Source organism: Meles meles, chromosome 12 (assembly GCF_922984935.1).
Source record: "Meles meles chromosome 12, mMelMel3.1 paternal haplotype, whole genome shotgun sequence".
Classification (NCBI taxonomy): domain Eukaryota; kingdom Metazoa; phylum Chordata; class Mammalia; order Carnivora; family Mustelidae; genus Meles; species Meles meles.
In genome coordinates, this window is record NC_060077.1 from 10,144,525 (window position 1) to 10,169,643 (window position 25,119).

Sequence of the window (25,119 nt, forward strand, 5' to 3'; positions counted from 1 at the left end):
CCTCGAGAGAAAGGTCCAAATCGAAATCATTTTCTATTTTATTCCAGCCCTGAGTGCAATGCCTGGCTCTAAGTCACCAAATAGAAGATAAGGATCTTCTCAAACAAATACTCCTCAGAAAACACCTTCTATCCAAGATGTTTCTCACAATGTCAAGCGCCTCTCATTCCCTCTCAATTTGCTTTATTTTGCGTAACAAGATAGTTCAAGTAAATTCTTTCTCAACTTTCCAACCAGCAGGCAACTCCAAATGGTGTGTCTTCCTTTTCCTGTTCTCCAACCAAAAGCATCTGTGGGAGGTGAGTTTTGTTACAGTTATAAAACCTTCCTTACTTTTCTGGTTCACTGATTATTATCTAAATATGTGTCCACAGCAGAAAAAAAAAACCCAATTAATTGATTCTTTTATATAATATGTGATCTTAAGTACGTGTGTGTCACACAACTAATGAAGCAAATATTATAAATGGACACTCGATCATTTCATCTGCATCCCTGACAGGGTTTTGTTTTCTTGCTTCTAGTTCCCAATAGATTATTACTTACATCTGGCAAAACATTTCGTGCGGATCACTAAGTGCTGGGGGGTACTGGCAGGTCTAGCTGCTGGCACCCATCGGGAAGGATCCCGAGGCCACTGAATTCACCGTCTGCTTTTCTCCAGCCTCTATGACTGTCATTTCATCACTTTATGTCAGATTAACGCTTTGTCATTGGCCTGGTGGACCTGCTATGCTTTGAAGCTCTGTGAGTTGACCACTGTCATCCTCAGGGACTGAACCTTTCACTGGGAAATCAGCTGCCCTCCAAGGGGCTTCCTTCCTTCATCTGTAAATGGAATTCGCATTATGGAATAAAGAATAACTTAAAAAAAAGTTCTATGTCATCATAAGCAGCTGAGGTTTATACCGTCAATGTACCATATCCTGGGTGCTACTCCAGGAGTTTCCTATATGTGTTACTTCATAGAATCCTGACAGCACCGCCTGTGAGGGAGGCACCATTATTATTCCCATCTCACAGGGGAGTAAACTGAGGGCAGAGAGCCCAAATAACTTGCCCAAGATCACAGACTGGCAAGTCGTACAACTCGAACTGCAAGGAGCTCTGGGAGCAGTGGCTGTGCCTCTAATCACTGAGCTGTTGCCCCTTCCTGATCCGAATGAATAACATTCATGCTTCAGATCCCAGATCCAAGCTGGGAGGATCGGAAGACCATAGAGACCATTTCTACAGAGCTTCATATTAACGAAAGAAGTTCTAAACTGCTCAATCGTCACAACAACTCCGAACAATAAGTGGTGATTATCTCATTCTACAGAGCAGGAGTCCCTGGGAGGTGCATTTCCTTACTATGAAAATTCTATCTTTGACTTTGGTGTCCAAAAGATCTGGGTTGGGATCCCTGAATCTCCCCTTGACCGGCAGTGTGAATTTGGGCAACTGAGACCTCTGTCCTCTCTAGTCTCAGAGTTCTGGTCTGCAAAACGGGCAGGAGAACAATGCCTCCTTCACAAGCCCTGAGAGGGTTAGAGGAGATCACTTAGGTGAGTGCAAAGCCCAAGGTTGAGCCCCTTGTCACTGCTCTGTACTTCGTGGACAGGGTCCAATTCATTTGCTTCCTTTATCCAAGTGCAGCTCATGGGTCTTTTATAGCAAGACAATGATGAAATGCTATAAACAGGTGGGGGAGCCCCCCCGCCCTACCCCAGGACATCGGAGACCACCCTGCAGTAGAGACCTGAGGTCACCGCACAGCTTGTGTCAACCTAAAATCTCAGCCCTGTGGTGCCCCATGGGGATAAAGGCTCCTATCCTACACCTGCCGCCATGACAACCAGAGGGAGAATTTTCCAGAGCTCGAGTCTGTTCAGTCCCAGGGCCTTGGTGGTGGTGGTGGGGGGGAGTTCTTGAGGGGCCTCTCTGGCCACTTGAAGACTCCCCCTACCAGCTTCTGTGGTGTTTTACCCTCTGAGTGTGTTCAGAGCCCAAACGAGCCTCTCTGTTGCCACCAGTCCATCTCCAGAGGCCACGTCAGTGCTAGAGTCAAAACCCTGGTCCTGGGGACCACACAGAGGTGGCTCGTGTGGCTGACTCCGGATGGGACCAGAGACTCTCCACATAGACGGGGAAAGAACCATTCAACAGGGCGGCCACTGTCTTGGCCTCAGCTAAGAAACCGCTTCCAACACACACACACACACACACACACACACACACACACACACACACAGTAGATCCAGCAGAACATGGAGGAGATACAGACAACTACTTATCCAACCCCCCTCGCAAGGGGCCAAATAAAGAAATTTTATCACACAAAGTGATGACATGCAGCTTCTTACTTCACTTTCCAACAACCTTATCGAATGAATACTGCCATTCCCCCCATTCTACAGAAGAAGAAACTGAGGCTGAGAAGGACAAAGGCCACTTGGCCAAAGGTCACACAGCCAGTGGGTATCACAGTCTGATTCAAACCCACATCTGCTGGGCTCCAAAACCCACCGACGTGACCACTGCCTCCCTCTCCGTACCCATGGGGCATCACGAGTGATGAGCGCTCTGTGTTTTCCGAGCAAACAATCTAAACCTAAACTCCACACCTCCCCAGTGATTACTGAATCTCTATTAAATAAGTCTCTGTGTCCTGAGTCCCCGCTGGTTAGTGCAGAAAAGTCCCCAATATATTCCAGGTAACTGGAAGGAAGCTAACGTAAGCTCAGAGAACGAGGCAAACGTGGGGGTATTTATGGCTGGGAGTGTATCAACAATTAGAAGCAAACGATTAGATGCACATTTTGCAATGTGGAAGGATCTTAAAAACATGGTGCTAAGTGGAAAAAAAAAGTAAGCAACAAGGAGATTTATGGAACCATACCACTTATATAAGTTAAAAGTCCCTATTTTGAAGGTACATATACAAACAGAAGAGATGTCCACTAAATGGGATAGAAGGGCCACCTGTGAGGGGAGGGGAATGGCCTATGAGGATAAACAGAATAAATAACAAAAAACTAAGAAAAAAACCTTTAGGGATCAACGGTGGTCTTGTCCTAGGAAATGAGAAAAAGAATTCCACTGTCCGCGCCCGGGCCAGAAGACGAATTCCACGCTCATCTACAAAGCAGATGAGTTCTGGGTGGAAACCTGAGAGGTTCCAAAGGAGGCCAGCTCTCCCCACACTATAATCAGAAGCAAAGCCCCCTCCCGGGCACCAGCATGGGAACACTATTTATTTCTTCCCGGGGACTGCTCTCCAAAGAGGCATGCGCTGTTCAGGAGACACGCGCCCAGACCCCTCTGCAGATAAGACAGAGAACACATGGGCCTGTCCCAGCCAGATAAACCCTCCCAAGGGGAGGAAAAAACAACAAGAAGAAACAAATCTACAGAAATGGCAGCCAGTCCCTTTGTGAGAGGCACGGGAGGTGAGTGCTGGGTCTGCGCCTTGCATGGCCCCTCTAGGGCTGTGTCGTCTTGCTTTGAGCTTCTGGGATATGCCAGTGCTGATGACCTCCTCTGCCTGGGGCTGGCCAGCTCTGATGAACAGCACAGAGGTCTGTAAGGATCAGAGGGAACGCTGCGAACGCCTGGAGCTCGCATCGTCCCTCCTGCCTAGCAGCCCTTCCCATGAGCCCCCCATCTGCAGACCTCTGGGAGAGATACTTGGCCACGTCCCCGCCTGACATGGCAGCAGCAGGAGCCCCCTCCAGTATGTTGCTTAGCACTGGCAGACTATTCTAACCCCTGCTCATGAGAGAAAAATCCCTGAGCTGCTGCTGTTTCCTCCGGGGAGAGAGGGATGGTGCATTTTAGCAAGCATGGAAGGAGCACTGGCAATCTCCTTGAAAGGCACCCCCTCATTTGGCACAAGCTGTTGCTCTTGCTGCTTAAGTCACAGGCCTCTGGTTACAGCCAAAGCCCCTCTTGTGATCTCCAGAATCACAGCTGCTGCACCAATGCCAAGAACAGGTCCTGTCTCCCCGGGAGTGGGACCTGGTTCCTCTCGCACCCCCACATCTGATCCCTCTGTAAGACCTGTCTGTGATCCTGCAGAATACCCCCAAATCTGACCACCTTCTTCCCGGGTCCATGGCCTCATCCCTGGTCCCCGTGTCTGGTCTCCTGGCTTCCACCCCAGCCTCCTGCAGTCCTTTCTCCACTAACAGACCAAAGTGATAAGGACCAAGACTGGGAATTAGATCACGTTGCGCTCCTGATGAGAACCATCCCCCCAAATAAAATAAAATCCAGACTCCTTGCCTACACTGGAGTCTGCATGACCCAGCTCCCCCCTCCCCCTGCCCATCCCAGCCCCTGGCCCACCTCACCCCCCTCACTCTCCCTTGCCACCTCTTACACTGGTCTTCTTGCTGTTCCTTCAAGACACCATAGCTGTCTCTGCCTCTGCATTTCTGTTCCCCCAGCCTGGATTGTTCTGGCTCTTTCTGGAAAGTCAGCTTTCAATCCAAACATTGTCATCTCTAAAAGTTTTCCCCAGGCCACCCTTTTTGTAACTACATTAGCTCTCTCCCCCTTACCCATCACGTGTCTTCCTCTATCATGTCATGTCATTTCCTGAAACCATCTTGTTGATGTGTTTCCTTGTTTAGTGCCTTTGTCCCCCACTAGACTGTCAGCTCTAGGAAGGACAGAGAATCCCCAGGGCCTACAGCAGTGCCTGGCACACGGTTGTGAACAATAAATATTTGGGAATAAATTGGTCAAAAGCAGCGGTTCTCAAAGTGAGGTTCCTGGAGGGGCAGCAACCACCTTACTGCGAATGATGTGTTAGACTCACAAGTTCCTGGGCCCCAACCGAGTCCCACTAGAATCAGAAACTCTGCCTTAACTATACTTCTGGGGATTCTGACACAGGTTCATGTGTGAGAATATCTGGCATAGAACCATCTGCCATCTCTCACTGGGTCCCCTCTTGCGACAAATGAGCAAATGACCAGCAGGGTGGTCAGTCTTGCCAGTGGAGGGGGCAGGGAGTGAGGAGGATGTCAGGTTGCCCTTGACTGACCACTGGCCCCTGTAGATCCAGGCGGTCTTTATCCTCCCAGCATCATGCAGAGGACGCCAAGGCTGGCTAGAGCTCCAGAGACCACTGCGTCCCTCGCCCTGAGTAGGAGAGCAGGTAACTCCCCCCAAAAGCCACATCTCTGGTCTTTGGGGGGCTCCTCAATAGTCCAAGCATTTGACATAGAGGTAAGACGACCGACTCGTCCTGGTTTGCCCACGCCTTTTCTAGTTTGAACACATGGAGAGCCTGGCATACCAAGAGTCCTCCCTGTCTGGGACAGCTGGGATAGCTGAGACAGCTGGTCACCCTACTCAGGAGCTCACAAATGCTTTCTTTCCCTTCACAAGCCATTCAGTATGTCTGCACAGATGAGCGAAAGATGGGATGGGGCAGGGCAGGAGTAAGGAGAGGAAGGTAGCAAGAGAGCAAGAGGAGAAGAAAGGAGGCACAGGGACAGGCAGAGACACAAGAGAGATGGGACAGGGGACTTTAGATGGGTGGTATAGATGGGCAAGAGGACAGGGGCAGTGAAAAGGGGAGAAAGACCCAGAGAGAGAGACTTGGGGACACAGTGGCACTAGCGTGACAAAGGAAAACGCTGACAGGTAAAGGGGGACAGGGATAAGCGGCAGGCTGAGGGCCAGAATGGACCTCGCAGATGCTTTTTTGGCAGCATCTCATGTGGAAAGCCTCCCGATAAACTTCGAGAAATGATTTCTCCGCTCAGCAGCCCCGGAGCGCCGCCCCTCCATCAACAGCTGGTACCAGAACCCGCTTACATAATCTGTTCTCTACTGAGAGCCGTTTCCATTCACAAGTCGCTGCTTGTCATTGTGTAGGTGCATTAAAGAGGAAAAAATGGGAAGAAAGGAAGAAAAAAGAAAGAAAAAGGCAAGTGAATGAACTCACTCAGGCTATATTGAGAGATGAGGGGACTTTCCCCCTCGGCTCTCTAAATAAACCCTTCCCAGACCACACATCCTTATGATGCCGTCAGCTTCCTCTTGTTGATAAACGGCAGAAGGGTGGGCAAGAAACCCCGCTTCCTGAGGCCCGTTACCTGGCTCACTAACTGGATTACTAAGCCAGAGTCTGACACTGCTCTATTACAATGCAATTTAAGCACGAGTTATGTCGTTAAAACGAATGACAGCAAGACAATTACTTCGAGGAAACCACGCTGGCATTGCATTCAGCCGCATGGTTCCTTGGTGCAGCCACAGCCCACGTTTCCCTGGCCCAAATGGAAAGCAAGTTGGGGTAAGGACCAGCTGAGTTCTCTCAAACCCCGAAGGCCCAGCCAGGCTAGAGAGCTGGCTGATACCTGCTTCCTTGCCCCCGAGCCATCTGATCACCTAAGTCCTTAGGTCCTGCCTGAGAAAGAAGCCTCCTCCCCACCCCCCACCCACAGTGGGGTGCTCAGAAGTTAGCAAGGAATGGGGTCACCACTGCTAGATCAAGCTTGTGCTTCTTGTGAGAAAACAGAGATTCGGGGGTCAGGAAGTAAGTTGTGGGTGCTGGGGAGGCAACAGGCCTGAATCTTACCCTGCTCAGCCCCAATGGTGAGTGGTGGGGGAGCAAACCTTGTGAGAGAGCCTGAGGCTTGCAACACAGCTAGAACGTTAAAACTAACACCTGTAAAAGTGTTCTGCATTTCAAAAACATTCCTTTACCTATAGCAATGGAGGCTTATGGAAACACAGGTCTTAAGGCCCTGCACTCAGAGTGTCTGATGGAGGGGGTCTAGGGCACACCCCGAGAATCTGCCTTGGACTCTGATCTCAGACATCAAGAGCTTTCTGCCCCCAACAGAAGGTGATTCCAGCAACACAGGCCTTTCCTGCCTTTTGTCCCTTCTTTTACCTGCTAGCTCAGTGGGCGTAGACTCCGCTCCCCACTCCAAAAAAGCCCTCCCCTCACTTCTTGGAAGGGATTTTCCAACTCCTCCTCAGTAAAGTGTAAATGACTAATAAGGCCGGATGTGTTATCCCATCCCAAGCTTCTGCTCTTTGTCCAAGAGCAAGGGCTTAAGACAGAGAACAAAGCTTTAATAATGGACTTTTAGATGTCATTGAGCTGAGTGAAAACACCCCCAAAAAGGGTGACAAAGGAAGCCCTCTCTCTGTACCAATCCCCCACAAAGCTTACATGTTGTAGGCAGCCCCTCACTTAAACTAAGTCCCAAAAGAGATGGTGTCTTGGTCACCATTTTATTCCCAACCCCCACCATGGTGCCAGGCATACCGTAAGTACTCAATAAATGCACAGTACATGAATAAGTGTCAAAAATCCTCTGGCAGGAGGAGAGAGAGGCAGAGCCTTGCCTGTAACAGACCTGAAATAAAAGCCAAGTCCTTCTAAACTCGGCAGCAATGACTCATCATAACCAACAAACACTAAGGGTCTACTATATGCAGACCTCGGGCTGGACCATAGGTCAAAGGCGCCTCCTCAAATTGACCTGTCCACTAGTCAACCCACTGAGGTTTCAGTCATTTTTTCCTGGGTGTCCATGCAGGTCACCGTGAACAACTGCCGCGTGCTAACCTTGACTTTAAAAATTGAGATGCACAGCTTTGGTCCTAGGATCTCACCTATGGCACTTCTGGTGCCCTGGGCAGTAGCCCCACGGCAGGGAAAGCACCATGGCCGGGAAGCAGGGGAAAGCTCAGGTCTCCTAGGAGAAACTCATGGGCTCTAAGCTGGTGAGTTGGAATGATTCAGCAAAAACCTACCAAGGATTTGGAGGAACAAAAGACAGAGGAGTGAGTAGGGCTTCTCCTCCCAGACCCCTTCCTCCAGGGCCTGACCACACACTCATGACGGCCTGCTTCCAAGGGGCTTCACAGGCTTTGAGGAAAGGAGGCCATGATGCCCATTTCACAGATGAAGAAACTGAGGTCCCGGCGACCACCAGCAACTGCACAAACACCACAAAGACAATAAGTGAGACCAGAAGTCTCCTGTCTCCAAGACCTGTCTTCTCTCTCCTGGGCCCCAAAGCTGCAGAGTTGGCCCACAGGATTCACCTTCCTCTACCTCTCCCCGATCTTGTTTCACTGTTACCCATCATCCCCATGGCTAACGTATGTTGCTTACTTAACTCCTCCCAGGCTCAGTACTAAGTACTTTGCAAGCATTAACTCAAAATTTTCCTAATTCCTTTAATATCTTCACTTTACAAAGGGAAAAAAATTAAGCCTCAGAGAAGTGAAGTGACCCAACCGGAAGGATCTAAACCCGAGATCTGTTCCCATGCCGTACTACCTTATTACACTTAACCGAGGAAATTAAGGCTCAGAGAGGTTAAGGATCTTGCCTGAAGTCACACAGCAAGGAAGCGCAGGAGTCAGACTTGAACTCCTGTCTGGCTTCTCCCAGAGGCCCACACTGCAGCCCCTCAGATGGCTGGTTAAGGAGGCAGATGGGGGTGGGGAACAGGAAGGAGAGGGGCCCATTTCTGCGGTGCCTCCTTCATAGTCCCAGCACAAAGGGATCTCCATCCTGGGTGGTAGCTGAATGATTCAGGCTTATCGGCTCCAGCCTACCACGACTGGATCCCGGATTTCTTTCTCTCCTAGGTTACAGCCTCAGCGTTGAACAGAAATCTACCACACTGTTTGCTTCTCATGGTATCCACATCAACTCCTGATTCATCTGCCTTTACGACCAGCTCCCCACTCAAAGGGGATAAGAAGCAGAAGACAGGACCGAATGTCATGGTGGTTTTTAGTAGAAAGTTACAAGCTCTCTGTGACCCACATGGGGCGCAGTAAATAAAGAATAAATACTACAGCCTACAAATAAATGCCCCGAGCAGCCACCCTGACAAGAACTCACAGCCTTGGACAGGTGGCCAGGATGCATATGAGCTGTAGGAAAGGGGGAGAGGGAGAGCCAGCTGGGGAAAAGTCTTCCCAGGCCACCTTTTAGATTTGCCGAGCCTCTGGCTGCTGCATCTCTCCCACCAGTGAGAAGGAAATGCCCACATTTATCTCCATAGCTATTCGTCCCAATCCCCAGCGCAGGCTAGAGAGACACCGCAGAATGTCCTCGCTCCGTATCCAGCTGGCTGCAGTGAGTGGGGGCCTGCCCAAGCCAGGAGGAAAGGGATGATGTCTTGTCTTCATGACAACAGATGGGTAGGTTGCTCGGCCATGATTTACTGTGTGGTCTTAGACAAGCTGCTTTCCCTCTCTGGGCCCCCCGAAGGGGTCAGACTAGATCAGAGGTTCTGAACTTGAGGTCCTCAGATGAGCATTAGGGACGGTCCACGAGTCCCCGGGTGTTGTGTGTTCGTATGAATAAGCATCTTTTCAGAGTGGGGTTTCTCAAAGGGGTCCTTGCTGCCAGCCCTGGGATAATTCTCTACAGAGCCTTCAAATGCTACAATATCTGTATATCTATGTATCTGAGGCCATGAATAAAGCAGACCCCTTTGCAGCTGAGCACAAGGTTCTAGGAACCTAGCAAAGTTCTCACAAGAGACCCCCAATCCTGACTCACCCCAAACAGGCCTCCTCGGCACTCATGATAAATTTCCAAACACAGTATACACCTTTCCTAGAAGCACGCCTGCATACACACGCCTATCACACAGTCACAGAACCTCAGCTAGAAGGGGCCCTGGACTCACCTAGACCATGTGCCTCATTGCACATACATGGAAACTGAAGCCCAGGAAGGGGAGGCAGAGCTGGGCCTGGAAACCAGGTCTCCTGGTCCAAGCCCAAGCCTCTTTCCAGAAGCTTCTGTTTCCCTCTCCCTGGTGCACCACAATGCACCATTTCAAATGTGATGGAGGAGGAGGAAGGGCAGCCTTTTGGATCTTAGCCACCCCCGAGGAAGTAAGGCTAAGAGGCAGCAAGGAGATGTGTTCAAAGCACCCACATGTTAACAACCCAGTCCCAGCTCCCTCAGCTGGGATAGCATGCACACTCTGCATGGCTGAACCAGTTGTTAAAACACTGACATACTCCCATACCAGATGGTGATGTTGCACTGAGGCCCCTAGGGCTCCCCTGATACTTTCCTAGCTCCCCCTCAAACCTCCCTACAATCCAGCAATTAAATGGTTAACACTTAGCACAACAGGGAACTCCTAACAGGCCCCACTGCAGGGCCCCAATGAATGTCCAAGTTCAATATCTTAAATTTCACCCACAGCCAGATCTCGTGACTCTTTAACTGAACTAAATTTCTTCACGTCAGTCATTCCTACTTGAGGCTTTCCAGGGAGGAAACTAAGGGAACTTCCTCCTCAAGGTTACCCAGTGAGAAAAGCGTGGGATTTTGAGGACCACATCTTTAACACTAACCACCAAACAGCCCACCCCTCTGCTTCACATGCTCTCCATGAGCAGGCACATGCCCCGGGATTTCGGCGTCCCCACTTGGCTCCAGGACTGGAGAAAATGACTGAGTGGGCCCTGCTTACATTTCAGGCTTGCCAGTCTCTGGGGCTGATGTTTTATTCCTCCCACCTCCAAGAACAAGAACCTACAGAGAAATCCTTGGGGATGCAGAAGACTAAAGTGGCCCCTGAGATAATGAGAAGATGCTAAAAATAAGGACATTCATTTCCAAAAAGGTAGATGTAATCAAAGCAGAAAGCAAAGAGAAATCTCCTTTTGATGGGTCACAGATTAACGGCAAAGGCGTTTTAAAATTAAACGTGAGTTTTTGGATTCGGTGACAAGAAACCTTGACTTCCCACTCACTAACAGGTTGGTTCAGGCTTATCCCATCAGGATCTCAGATAAAGAAACTAGAGCAGGGTTTGGTCTGTCCTGGAACAGATCTGAAGCCAGAAACTGGGATCATTCCCCAGATCGGAATAAACCCTGTTCCCCTCCTTGCCTACTCTCAGGTGGGCTCAGGATGGAGTCCCCCAGGCTGGTGCCAGGATGCACCCCCATACAATCACTTACAGGTTACACCACCTGTGAAAATCGAACATCGTCTCCTCAGCAGGCTGCTGGCTGCTCCCCTCTGGGCTGCCTGACCACTCATTCCAAGCAAAATGTGGTCCTGTCGTAGCTCCCAGATCTCCCATCTCAGGAAGCTTAGAACAGCCAAGCTTGCAAAAATCGCTACAATTGAATCACTCAGCCGTACCTGGAAGGTGGTACAGTCTGAGCCCTGCCCTACGCAAAGCTTACCTGGTGTGCCTAGGTGGCCCTCAGCAAGGGTTAACCTTTCAGCCTTAGGCGGCCCTCTCCCATCCAGGGCCAAGGTGCCCACCCACAGAGCAGAGCATCCAGAGACCCTCCATGCAGGCTGGCCAACCCATGAAGGGTTAATCCACTCAGAGAACTGCTGGCTACTTTCAACAGCTTCTGCTGCAAGGGAGAGGGTAAATTGGGCAGAAGCCACAATTTTGATCGCATTGCCTAAAACAGGAGCATATTTTACCCCCTTCCCTGGGCACTGAGCCGAAATCTCATTTAGCTTTGGGGTGCCGCTTAGACGATCAAACACTGCGGAATGTGGGCAAATAAATGTGGTCATTCCTCAACACTTCTCCCCCCAACCCCCCACCTGCCCTCTATCCCACCAGCTCATGTACAAACCTCATCCCAACTGGGATCCCAATACCCCTAGTCCCTTTACACAATTAAGAAGAATAGCACTTACCTCCACACCAGAGGATTGCAGAGGGAATGGGTGAGCCAAATTCTTGCCAACTCTTCCCTTCCCTGCCGGGATGGGAAGATACTAACTCCCGATGACTTGGTTTGAAAGCTCACTGGAGGTGCCTGAAAGAAAATTGTTCATTTGATTCCCTTACTCTTCCCAAAATAAAATCGAAGCGCCAGCATGCACACACGCGCGCTCACTCGTGCGCGCTCACGCACACACGCACACACACACACACACACACACACACACACACACACACAGCAACTACCCCTAAATCATGCAGGACCAAGATGAAAAGAAATGCCACTGCCAGAAGAGAAAACTCAGACCAGTCTGTGGACAAGGCAAAGGCAGTGGCTCCTTCAGATTGCCCTCCACAGGGATGATGGTTTTCGTTCGGAGCCCTCTCCCCCCACCCCCTCTTCCTCTTTCTTTCTCTTTCTCTCTGTCGTCTGTCTGCGTCCGCGTAGGCAACTCCGGGCTGCTGCCAGTAGACGAATCAATTGCTTCCCCAGTGCCTGAATCAGTGGCAGCTGCCACCACTGCTGCAAAACCCCGTGTGAGCAAGGGAGGGGGCAGCAGCTTCCCGGTGCAGGGGAAACCAAGCCGACCTCCCACCCGTGATTTATGTGCGGGGTGCCTGGAGAAAGAGAGCGGGGAGGCCAGGAGGAGAGGTTGGGCGCACCAGAGATCCCCGCTGGTCGAAATCAGGAGATTGGCGATCAGCACCGCGGACAGCGCTAAACTGCGGCGGCGGCGGAGGGATGGGCGGGAAGCGAACCTTCAGGCAGCGAAGTTAAGTTATTGGATGGTTGGAGCAGAGAAGGGGGAGTAGTGGGGGGACGGGACTTCTCATACAGTGAAGTCAGTGACAGCCTACCTACCACACATTTGTTCTAATATTGTCGCTCACTCTCAGAGCCAGGAGCTGTAAGTTCACAGCCCCTTTCCCACACAGGCCCCCAGACCTTCATTCACTGTTCCTCTCTGCTGGGAAAAGTCTGACCCCAGTGTGGGAGCCTCCAAATGACTTTTACCCCCAAAACTCAACCCAGCTGACTTGGCCTCACCCATATTGCTTCAGATTTCTGACCTGTATCTTGAGTGCCTCAGAATTCAGAGCATGAAAGGCTTAACGAACAAAAAATTCTAAGGGGCTTATTTGAATAAGCATCTGACAGATTTCTGGGAACCAGTTCTGGCCCCTAGACAACCTTGGAAAAGTCACTTAATGTCTCCGAGTCCCAACTGTAAAATGAGGGTATGACTATCCAATTTTCCTAAACATAAAAAGCAACAATAAGAACACCAAAGCTGTGGGCTGCTAGGATACCACAACCTCCTACAATTCAAATGTTTTGACAGAGGGAGAAAGTAATCGACAGCCAACCCAGGATGGCATGCACCAAGCCTCACCTTTCAGCATGTCGTGTGAGAGGGATGAAGTTGGGAGATTATAGGAGGTCTAAATCAGACAACTGAGCCTTGGCCAAAGACCCATCCCCAAAAGATCTGAAGTGAAATCACTGTATGAACAAGAAAATAAAACGACTGAAAGGAGAAATATACAAAGAGAAATTGACTCCCATTGACATCCCACAGTGTTCCAGATCTCAAGGGTCCTCTTCTGGCTTACTATAGGAAAAGGAAAGGAAATTTTAAGTAGATCAAGATCTGAAAAGTGAAGGAGAACTCTCTCCACTGGGGATGCTTTCCTAAAGGGTCCCACTCACACGGCCCAGGGTGAGTTCCTATGTTCGCCACTTAATTCTCCTTTAAAATGTCAGAGTCTTAGCGATCATTTAGAGGTTCACTTTACAGATGTTCATGATCATCGTGATCATGATGATGGTGACGATGGCGATGATTATGGTGGTGACAGTGACGATGGCGGCTGTCATTTATTTGGAACTGACTATGCACCAGCCATTCTCCTACTTTACATGTAGCAGCTCCTTCAGTCTTTGCCATGACCCTTTGACGAGACTATTATTACTTCCATTTTATAGATGAGGAAACTGAGCCTCACGAAGTTAAGTGCCTTGCACAAGGCTACACAGCAAGTGGCAGACAGAGAATTCAAACCCAGGGTTGTATGATTCCGAAGCCCATGCTTCAGAATGTCTCACTCTGAGAGTCAAGTTCAAATATGTTCTATAATTATTTTTGGCAGATCTCTTTGAATTGTTTCTGGGAAGACCCTACAACAGAAGTTCAATCCGCTCACTTTACACATGCAGAAAGTGAGAGGACCAGAGAGGGGCAGTGACTTGCTCTTATCCAAAGAACTAGGAGGTGGCAGAGTTGAGTCTGGAACTTAGGGCTTTCAGGTGCCAGAGCCTATGTTCCAGCTCCTAGGACAGTGCCTGGCACATAGTAGGCCCTCAATAAACATCTAAAGAGTGATTCAAGAAGAGAAAAATTAAAGTCACACAGGATACTGACTGTAGAATCAGGACCCAATATTTCCCAGGTCTTTTGGCTCCTAGTCCCAAGGAACATCTGCCCCACCTCATAGCTTCCAGGATTAGACACGTGTTCTGGAAGGGTGTCTCTAATTCAGATCTCCCTTAGGAAATCAAAATAGCTACCACCTGCTAAATACCTAGACACCTACTGTGCGTTATGCAAGGCACTTGACACTATCTTTGGTTTACACAAGTGCATGAGGTGCATGCTATTTGTTGTCCCATTTTCAGATGAGAAGACTGAGGCTCGAGCATGCGAAATGAAACCCCAAAGTTCACAGCAGGGATGCAATCCCAGATCTGTCTGATTCCAAGGCCTGTGTTTTTGCCACCCTGTTAGTCTTCTTCCTCAAACTGGGCCCCCTAAAGGCCCCTGGTAGAGTGAAAAGGAGGCCCGAGTTGCCCCCCACACACATCCTGGTTTTAACCACAGCAGCTGTGCTTTTAAGTCTTTTGCATACTGGACATCTGCCCAAGGCTTCATTGAAACAGGACTTTGCAGCAAAATCTAAAAACAATAATATGGTTGAAACTACAGCTCTACACCTTCCCCTATGACCACGCCATCTAGGAATTAGCCCTACCTTCCCGGGGATTTTGCCCCAGCCTCTGCACCACCCTTGTCACCATCTCTAAGCCCTGGTTCTGTCCTGAGAGCTCCTGGAGAGCTCTTAGTTCAAAGCACTGGCTGCTGCTGTAAGCTCCAACACCAGGGAGATACCCCCAAATCAGACACCTCAAGCCTCAGCCCAGCCAGGCTCTGATCCTCTCAAGAATGGAGCAAGGCCGTGGGATTTCTCAGGGCCCGGATTCAGCAAGCTGCCCCATCCTATCCTTGCTCTGCTGAGGCCAGAAGCAGCCCTCTAAGTCTCTCCATCACCCCAGGGAGGATGGGCAATGCTGGTGATGGTTATAACTAGAACCACAAAAGCCACCCACTATGTTCTGGGTGACTCATGTGCACACTATTATTTCATCCTCACAACAATCCTATGTGTTCAGATGGAAATAGTTTTATTGCCATTTTACAAATGAGAACACTGAGACTTAAATGCCTAAAGCATACTAGCCAGGGGCCATTTCATTCATAAGTGGCAGAACTAGGATTTGAACCGAGGTCTTCTGAGTCTGTAACTATTATGCTATTATGCTATATGGCATCCCTAATTATAACTGTTGCTTCCATTTATTTTTGGTGTTTCTTATTCACCCAGTAATATGCTTTATCACTCCAATGCTATTCCTGACTTAACTTGGCACAGTGAAGATTTACCCATCTTAAAGATTAACTAAACATTAGTTAGGCACAGAGAGGCCAGGTGACTTGCCCAAGGTAACACAGCTACAAAGAGGGGGAAGCTCAGGGTGTGAATCTAAACAATTTCAGGCCCCAGGGTGATGTGCTGTCTCTCAGGGAGATGGGCATGGAGGTAGCACAGAAAGAATGCTCCCATTTCACTTGGCAAATGGGGCAGAATAATGGCCCCCAAAGCTGTCCATGTCCTAATCCTCGGAGATGGGCGCTATGTTGCCTTGTAGGGCAAACAGGACATTATAGATATGATGAAGTTAAGGATCCTGAGATTGGAGAGATTATTCTGGGTTATCGGGGTGGGCACAATGTCATCACAAGAATCTTCCCAAGGGGAGAAGGGAGGAGGAGGGTGAGGGGATGGTGAGGTCAGAATGCAGGATTGAGAGACAGAGAGATGAAGACAGCATGGGGCTGGCCCTGACCGTGGAGGAAGGGGCTGCTAGCCAAGGAATGAAGGTGGTCTCTCCAAGCCAGGAAAGCCAAGGAAACAGATCTTCCCCTAGAGCCTCCAAAAGGAGCATCTCCCGGTCAACACTTTGATTTTAGGACCTCCAGAGCTATAAGATAATAAATCCGTGTTGTGTTAAGCCACTCATTTTGCTGTTCAGTGTTGTAGTAGCCACGGGAAACCAATAAGGCACGTTTGCCGGTGAACCCATAATGAGAAGCCCAGAGCAAATCCTCCTCAGCAATCTTAACTGAGCTCCCTCTGGGCCAGAGGACCGGGTACTTCCACCATATCACAGTTGTTCTAAACCACAGTGTGCATGTGTGTGTGTGTGTGTGTGTACGTGCACACACACACACACACACACACACACACACACACACACATGTGCCTCTGCATGCATGCGCAGAAAGAACTCAAGCTCAAAGCTCTAGCGGGACCACCAGGCTCTGAGGCACAGGATGCTTCCTCCATCCCCTCCTGCTCTTTGGCAGCCTCCGGGGAAATGCTATCAATAGGAACACAAAAGGGAAGAAATGTCACAGCGCAGCTTTCCAGAATCAGTCAAAGACAAAACAAGTAAATGGAGCAGAGAGACAGGAGAGTAAGAAAAAGAATTGCTGGGTCCCTGAGACCGGCCTAAGTTCCCCCACAGATACCCTCCTGCTGAGAGGCATTTAGGGGGTTCAGTCTGTGAATGTCTACCTTTGGTTCTAGTCATGATCTTGGGGTCCTGGGATCAAGGCCTACATGGGGCTCCCTGCTCAACAAGGAGTCTGCCGCTCCCTCTCCCTCTTCCCCACCGCCCCCTCTCTGCTTGAGCGCTCTCTCTCAAATAAATAAATAAAATCTTAAAAAAAAAAAAAAAGATCCCTTCCCACTGAGAAAGAGGCAAGTCTTGGGGAAGCCTGTCAGTCCCCTTAGGAGAAAATAGGGTAATTACAGAGAAGATACTGCGGGACTTGGTGAGACAAGTTTTTAATGACAACTCAACAAGCATCATTTATTAATCAGTCAGTTCGGTGTTACCAGGCAAGGCACTGTCAGAGCAAACAAGCCTGGGCTCGCCTTCCAGTGCTCTGGGCTTGATTCCTGACTCTCCCATTCACTAGCTGTGTGACCTTGGGCATGTCATCTGCACGCCCTGTGCTTCAGTTTCCTTGACTCTAAAATGGAACTATGATAACTTCCCCACCTACGTGGACATTTCATTGAGCTAACAGATGTGAACAAGTGCCCCTTTCCTCCTTGCGGAGTCTAGGTGTCTAGCCCAAAATGAGCAGAGTTGCCGGGGAAAGGGCATTGGCAAAGCCAGAGAGATGAAAGCGTCAAAAGGCCAGGTTTTAGGGTAAGGCTGCCTAGGTTCCAGTCTGGCTCTGCTCCATACACACCGGGGCCCGGAGTAAGTTGTTAAACCTCTCTGTGCCTCAGTGTCCCCATTTGCAAAGGGGGGATAATAGCCATACCTCGTCACATGGTTGTCATTAGGATCACATGAGCAAAAATATATAAAAACATTTAGAACGGTGCCTGGGATATAGGTAGCCCTATGTGTGTAATCTTTATCTATTACCATCACTATTGTGATGATAATTATTATTGACAAGATCCATTTTCCACAGGGCGATAATGGTGGGCTGAAATACAAAAGATGACATGAGGGGGTCTGAATGTTGCATATTTATTTTAAAATGCATCAGAGGGGCACCTGGGTGGCTCAGCGGGTTAAAGCCTCTGCCTGGCTCAGGTCATGATCCCAGGGTCCTAGAATCGAGCCCCACATGGGTCTCTCTGCTCAGCGGGGAGTCTGCTTCCTCCTCTCTCTGCCTGCCTCTCTGCCTACTTGTGATCTCTGTCTGTAAAATAAATAAATAAAATCTTTTAAAAATAAAATAAAATGCATCAGAAAAATATTGTATTTCCACTTCCAGTAGCGACAAAATGTTTGGTTGTATACGAATGTGCTTAAGTTGATAGAATGTAGGGCAAAAATAAGTCTGCTTTCCTCTTTTATTTCCGGCACCTCAATGGGATTATCTGCCCCGAAGTTAGCCCTCTGGGTGTGCTGGGTTCACCTAACTCCCCTCCCCGGAGTAACTGCATCTCTCAGTTATTCCAGTAAATCCAGAAGCAAAGTCTTATGCCCAGAAAATGAAGGAAGAATGCAGGATCTTCCCTCTCCCAGGCCCCTTCCAGAATCTGCTCCTGGTCTACAAAGAATAGATAACTAGCAGTGATTGAAGAGTGACATTTGTGTGTCCCTCATCTGAGCTCCTACAATACAGCTAACCCTCTCCCAGGGTCCGGACCCCATGACCAGCTCTCCCCTTACACCGAATATTCCAAGAGCACAGCTCAGTCTTGTGCATCTCTGAATTTTCAGGGCCCAGAACAAACCTGACATCTGGTCAATGTTGAATAAGTGAATTATTCTTAGAACGTTTGATGCCTGTATCTTTTATCTTACTGTAATGTGAGACAGGGGGAACCTGACCACCCGAAATTACGTGGTTACTTACAAATGGCATATGTCAGTGGTTCATGGGATCTCCAAGGAGCCCCCACAGCTTCAAAATGAATGATTTTAGGAAGACCTGGGCCAGGTCATTATCCCAGATGATCAATGCCAGAGTTGGCAGCCATAGGGAAAGGGCTGAGCAAGCTGGGAGAAGCCAGGAATCCTGCCTGAGGAGTAAGATTTGAGCTGGTTGGATTTGAGTGAGTGGGGAAAAGTGTAGACTGAGGAAGAGCTGCTTCAGAAAACAGCTCTGCAGACAGGGCTCCCATCAAGGCATCAGGGATGGAGGGGGCTGACATTTCCAAAAGTAGCTTTAAGCTGTGATGGAAAAGGAATGAATCCAGGATAAAGGAATGATAGGCACCTGACTTTAGGAAGGGAGATCAGGAGAGGCAGAGGTATTTCCTATCCTGTCTTCCAAAGCACTCTTCCAAAAAGACCCTCTGGCTTTTCTCTGAAACGAACAAACCAGATTCCTCGATTCTTCCAGGCCTCCATCAACAAGTCCTAGTCTAGTGTTGGGGAGGGAGCGGAGGGAGAGCTGGTTCCTCATTTAGTGGCTTAGCTACTCGCCAAGCTCATAGCAGAATAATTGAAAGGGAGTTAGCTTTGAGTCTCACTTCGTCTACGCATTGTGACCTTGGGGAAGTCACTTCACCTCTCTGAGCCTTAGCATCCTTGTCTGTAAAATGGGGTAAGAGCAACACCTACATCATTAGTTTATGGGACCATTCGAAGAGCCAAAATACATGAAGGGCTTGGTATAGTCCGTAAAGTGCTGGCACACAGTAAGCGCTTAATACATGAGTTGATGTTGTTACTATTACTATTATGATTATTGTCATTACATTCTGCCAGATGCTGGGGATACTGTGACATGAGTATGACTCCACTCCTTCATGCTCCAGGCCAGCAGGAGAGTTAGAAAAGAGACCTCCAAATGCCAAAACAGAGTGGCAACTGCTAGGAGAGAGCCATGGAAGCGTACTGGACAGAAGACATGTGTTTCTGTGACGCATGGAACAAGATTATCTGTGCGAGAGAACTGGGAAGTGGGTGGGGTGGCGGGGGGGCAGGGGGCACGTCCCAAGCATTTCCCCCTCCTTACTCCAGTCTTTGCTCCAACATCTGGGGGACATCTTCCCTCCAAGGAGATTTCTCCACAATGTATTTAAGTAATTCTTATGTGACCCCACAGATATCCAGCAGGCTTCGAAAAGGAGAGGCTAGCTCTGTCCACAAATTCAATTGGGCTAAGCAGGTGAGGCAGGGCAGAGTGGCGCAGAGATGGAGGGGACCGGCGTGCAGAGAAGCAGAGTAGCAGTCAGGTTAGCTGGCAGCAGGGAGTAAACTGTCACAGCCTTCCTGGGGACGGGGGTTGATCCAGTACTATGTGTCTAGACGGTAACAATGACACACACTTACCATCTGACCCATTAGCCTCTGTTCTGGAATTGAATCTAAGGACATAATTAGATGTATACACAGAGATGAGCATCACAGCATTCCTTATAATAATGACAGACTGGAGAAATGACCTGCCAGTCCAGCAATGGGAGGGTCATTTGAATAAACTGTGGTATAGTCCATACCAGTGACCAGGAAGCAGCCCCACACTGGTAGAGTCTTGATGGAACTTTGAAGAGATGTAACCTCCGTACTAAAAAAAAAAAAAAAAAAAAACCTACAAGATTGTATATATAGTTTGATCCCATTAATAAATAGGGTCCTTGAGAAGACAGAAATGCAGGGAAGGTCCTTCTACATGCGCACTCTATCCCTCTTTCAAAGTCCTGGCCAGTCATTCATTTATTCAGTCAACAAACACAGGCTGAGGTCAGACTTATGTGCCAGATGCTCGGGATACAGAAGGATGCAAAAGTGACACCCTCCCTTCTCTTGCCAAGCTTTGAGATTCGAAATTCACCCCTTTCTCTGATTACACCAGTCCAGACTGAGGTTCCTCTTTTCTGGTCCCCAGTAGTCCCCCCAGAATTTACGAAGGATGATAATAGCAATTTCCCAAGACCTCAGCTAACTTCCTTACGTTTAGGATATCGCATCTCTGGAGAGTAAATCCTAGGATTGATCTCCATGTCCCAGATGAGAAGACTGAGGCTCAGACCAAATAAGATCTTTGTTCAGATTCATACATCACCATAGAATGAAGCAGGGACTCAGTCTAGCCTGTCCTATGTCAGACCCCCCACCCTCAAGCCCTGCATTTGGACCAAACAAAAACTTAAGGACTCGTTTGGGCCCGGCACAGGGCACCTGTCCACACTCCCAAGAGTCTTTCCTGACTCCTCCCGACACCGCTGGACCCTCCTCTTCTCTGCCCCCGGTGCGTGTACTTCAGGCACCATAGCAACCTGTCGCTTTCTACCGTGATCCCCAGTGTGGGGGGAAGGAGAACTCTGACCACCCTAAATTGCAGGGTTAGTTATAAATGATTCGTGTCAGTAGTGAATGGGATTCTCTACAGAGCCCTATGACTTCCAGATGCTGCTGTCCATGAACAAGGTTAGAAGGATCTAGACTAGACTGTCATCCCAGAAGATGAGTGGGAAACCTGCTGGGTATATCCAGGTATCAGTTCCTGGGGAAAGGGGACCACATATGTCTCTTATGTCCTGAACACAGGGTCTAGCATAGGATAAATACCAAATAAATAGTTCATGAATGAATGACTGAAAATATGAATGGAAAGGAGCATCATTTTTGCCAGCCATTTATTTCCTAGATCAAAGGTTTTCTTCCTCGGGGTCAGACACCTATGGTTCACAGAGCCTTGCACCATCATCACCACACCCAGGAAACTGCAAAGAAATGGAGCAGAAAGAAATTCAGGCCACTCACTCACCCACGGCCCCTCGCATGGCCCCGACCACATGGAAGGGGAGGCTTGGAGAAAAGATGAGGACTGATCGCTGCAGGGGAGGTCAGCTGCCTATCCCCTGCCCCAGCTGCTGCTCCTAAAGGTGCAGCCACATGGAACATTCCTGCTCGCTCAGACAGCAAAACCAGGAAGCTCACACCAGCCCTTTCTAGAACAGGAAGCAAAGAGAGGAAAAAGCCCCAGGGGACATGAGTCTGGCTGCATTTGAAAATGCCTACTGGTTTTTCAGGGAAGCCAGATAAGTTCCAGAGCATACTTTTCACAAGCATTTTTATGTCATCCTCAAGTTAGCCTTGAGGGGCATCAAAACAAGATACCACTTCTCCTCATGGACCAATCCTGATATTCCCATAATTCACTGCAGGGAACGGGAACAGAGGTTCTGAGTCTCTCCATCCTCATCTGTAAAGTGGGAGTGAGGGGGTCTACATTCTTAGATGTTTGTAAGAATCAAAGGGGACTGAAACACACAAAAGGACCTAGCACAGAGCTCAATGAATGAAAACTGTTCAGCAAATGCCTGCTTGGTCTGAAGGCAACAAAAATCACCAAAAAAAAAAGCCAGTGTTTTCTGGAAGAAATATCCCTTTCCAGTCTAGCAAGATTATGTCTATCACCCCAGCCTCTCAAAAGAATGGATGCAGGACAGGTAAGTTTTGAAGGAAGAAGGGGAAAACTAGGGATCGTGAGGTGTTTTGTCAGATGTCAGGCCAAGGTGGGACTCGAGGAGAGAGATATTATGAGGGTGTTGGACACACAGAAGGGAGAAAAGCGGGTACAGACAAAGAATAAAAGAAGTAAGATGTGGGGCACCTGGGTGGCTCAGTGGGTTAATGCCTCTGCCTTCGGCTCAGGTCATGATCCCAGGGTTCTGGGATCGAGCCCCACATCGGGCTCTCTGCTCGGCAGGGAGCCTGCTTCCTCCTCTCTCTCTGCCTGCCTCTCTGCCTACTTGTAATCTCTGTCTGTCAAATAAATAAATAAATCTTTAAAAAAAAAAGAAGTAAGATGTACTAAAGTAAGGTTCTGCTCATTTCCCTGACTACCTCAGAGCACACTGGGGAAACTGAGGTGCAGCATCAGGAATCCTGGGTCATCTTCAGCGCATATTTGGCTGCAAGAAACAGAAACTCCCTCAGAAATGGATCTCATGGAGTCCAAGGTCCGGCCTCCTTGCCACAATCATCTCTTGCCTGGACAACAGCAGTTGTCTGCCTACAGTGCATTCGCAGCACATGGCCAGTGGCATAGCCTCAAAGTCAAACCAGGACATTCCTTTTCTTGAAACCCCCTCTGGTACCTCCCCATTGCACTTAAAAAAAAAAAAAAGATTTTACCTGGCCCCCCTCTCCCACCCCATGCCTCTTTTCCATGCCTCTCTTGTTATATTCCAGCCTCAGGCCTTTGCTCTGTTTATCAAGCACCTAAACTTATTCTCACCTCAGGACCTTTGCACCAGCCGTTCCTTCTGTCTAGACTTACTTCCTCCTGTTCTTTGTATAGTGGGTTCCTTTGTTGTCAGTCATGTCCTAGCTTAGGTCACCTACTCAGAGAGGTCTTCTCTGATCACCTTGTCCTCATTGCCCGTTTTAGTTTTCTGCATAACACTTATCACCACTCAATGGTTATTTTTAAGTCACATCGATTATCCGGATAGAGTGTTTCTCTTATTGCAATATAAGTTCCAGGAGAGCAGACACCTAATGGTCACAGTGTATGCCAGCATCTAGAAGAGTGTCTGATATACAATAGATACAACCAAAATTTGTTGGATGGATGGATGGATGGATGGATGGATGGATGGATACATGGGTGGACTGAAGGGTACATGGGTGGATGGACAGATGGACAGATTTATCCAAAAATAAGATATGAAATTTAGCCAGACCTCATATGATGTGGAAGAGGTCCATCATAAACCAAGTGTTCTCCCTGTCACTGAGGGGCCCTGGGTATTTCTTTGCTCTTCTTGCCGATCTCTTGTCTCTCTCTCTCTCTTTTTAAATACACTTTTTATTTTGTAATGATTTCAGATTTACAGAAAAGCTGTGAGTCCTCATATACCCTTTGTTCATCTTTCTCCCTAATGTTAACATTGTACGTTATCATGGTACCTTTGTCAAACCAAGAAATTAGCATTGGTACAATACTGCTAACTGACTTCAGTTGAATTTCACTAACATCTTTTTTGATTGTTCCGGGCTCTGACATTGCCTTTAGCCATTGTGTCTCTTGGTGTCCTTCAACATGTGACGGTTTCTCAGTCTTGCCTCTGTCCACATGACCTTGACACTTGTGAGGAGTACTGGTCAGGTATTTTGTGGAATATCCCCCCATGTGGGTTTGTCTGATGATTCTCAGGATTGGACTGGAGTCAAGGATTTGGAGGAAAACTCCCACAGAGGGGAAAGCCCTTCTTATCACCTCCTATCAGGGAGTCCAGATGTCAACATGACTATGACTCTTTTCCAGCCACTTTCCTTGGACTTGCATATGACACAAGTCTTCTTGGTTAGCATTTCTGGGCCTCTGCTGTCTGAACACAAGCTCTGTGCTTTGGATTAATTGGCTCAGCAGTGCCCATGGATCTGGGGATGGGGGTAGGGTCACACAAGACAAACAGAGAGAACCAGAGGGATGACTGGTTCTTTTAGGACAGTGTATCCGTTTCCCGGGGTGCTATGATTACCACCAACTGGATGGTTAGAACAATGGCTTGATTTATTCCCTCATAGTTCTGGAGACTAGAAGTCTGAAATCAAGGTGTCATAAGAGGGTCACACTCTTTCGAAGGCTGTAGGGAAGAAGCTGTCCCATGTCTTGCTCCTAGCTTCTGGTGGTTGCCAACAGACCTCGGCATCCCTTGGCTCATGGCTGCACCACCCCAGTCTCTGCCCCACCCCAGTCTCTGCCCCATCATCACTTGGTTTCGTCCCCCTATCTCTTCTGTGTCCATGTCTTCATCTCTAAGGACACTGGATTTAGGGCCCACCCTAATCCAGTATGACCTCTTCTTAACCTAACTAATTCTATCTGCAAAGACCCTATTTCTAAATACAGTTACATTCTGAGGTTCTAGGTGGACATGAACTTTGGGGGATGCTAGCCAAGTCAGTGCAGAGGGCAGATGATAGATAGGGAGGCAATGGTCATGCTCTGAGTCCAAGCTCTTCACTGAATCATGGAGCAACTGAGGACAAATCGTTATCCCTCCTGCTGGGCCTTCCCCATCTGTAGAATGGGAGAAGGTGATGACAATATTGTTTGCGTAACAGGGATCAACTAAGCTGGCAACTGTTACAGCATCTTTTAATCTGTGATGTACTTCATAACTGTAAGTTTATTATCTGTGGCAGCCATGAGAGTGCCTTGCAGACCTCCAGCTACAGGAAGCTTAATTAACCAAGGGCCCCAGCTGCTATACTCTCAAATCCATCAGTGCAAACGAGGCCACACTTCCCATGGGCTGCTCCCAGCCAGTGACTGAGTGCAGCAGGGATACTAAAACAGGCCTGATCCAGGGACCCGGGCCCTCCTCTGGCAGTGGCTGGAGGACTCCTGACACTTTGTGGAAGATTCTTCAGATGGCAGGAGAGTCTAAAACACTCCCCACCCATCCTTCTCTCCCTCACTCAGGGTCTGATGGCTCTCCACAGCTTCCTGGCACTCTTCCAATTTTTCTCCCATAGGTGTTTCCCCTAATTAAATCCTTGCCCATTTAGTCCCATCTTGGTGTCTGCCTATTGCGAGGATCCAGACCAACACATCTTCCCAGAAATGATCCCTTACCTTTGCCC

At 48.7% G+C, this 25,119-nt stretch overlaps 1 protein-coding gene across 2 annotated transcripts in view; it reads right to left on the reverse strand.

Moving 5' to 3' along the window:
* RPH3A (rabphilin 3A) overlaps positions 1-25,119 on the reverse strand; it is a 266,407-nt gene that overhangs the window by 89,536 nt on the left and 151,752 nt on the right. Inside the window, exons 1-2 of one of the 2 annotated variants that reach the window (XM_046026042.1) lie at positions 12,360-12,434; positions 11,669-11,790 (exon numbers count right to left, since the gene is read on the reverse strand). The gene's annotated coding sequence lies outside the window, so the exon portion shown is untranslated. Of the gene's footprint in view, positions 1-11,668; positions 11,791-12,359; positions 12,435-25,119 lie in introns of those variants that run through there. The other variant, XM_046026041.1, reaches the window with a different exon arrangement.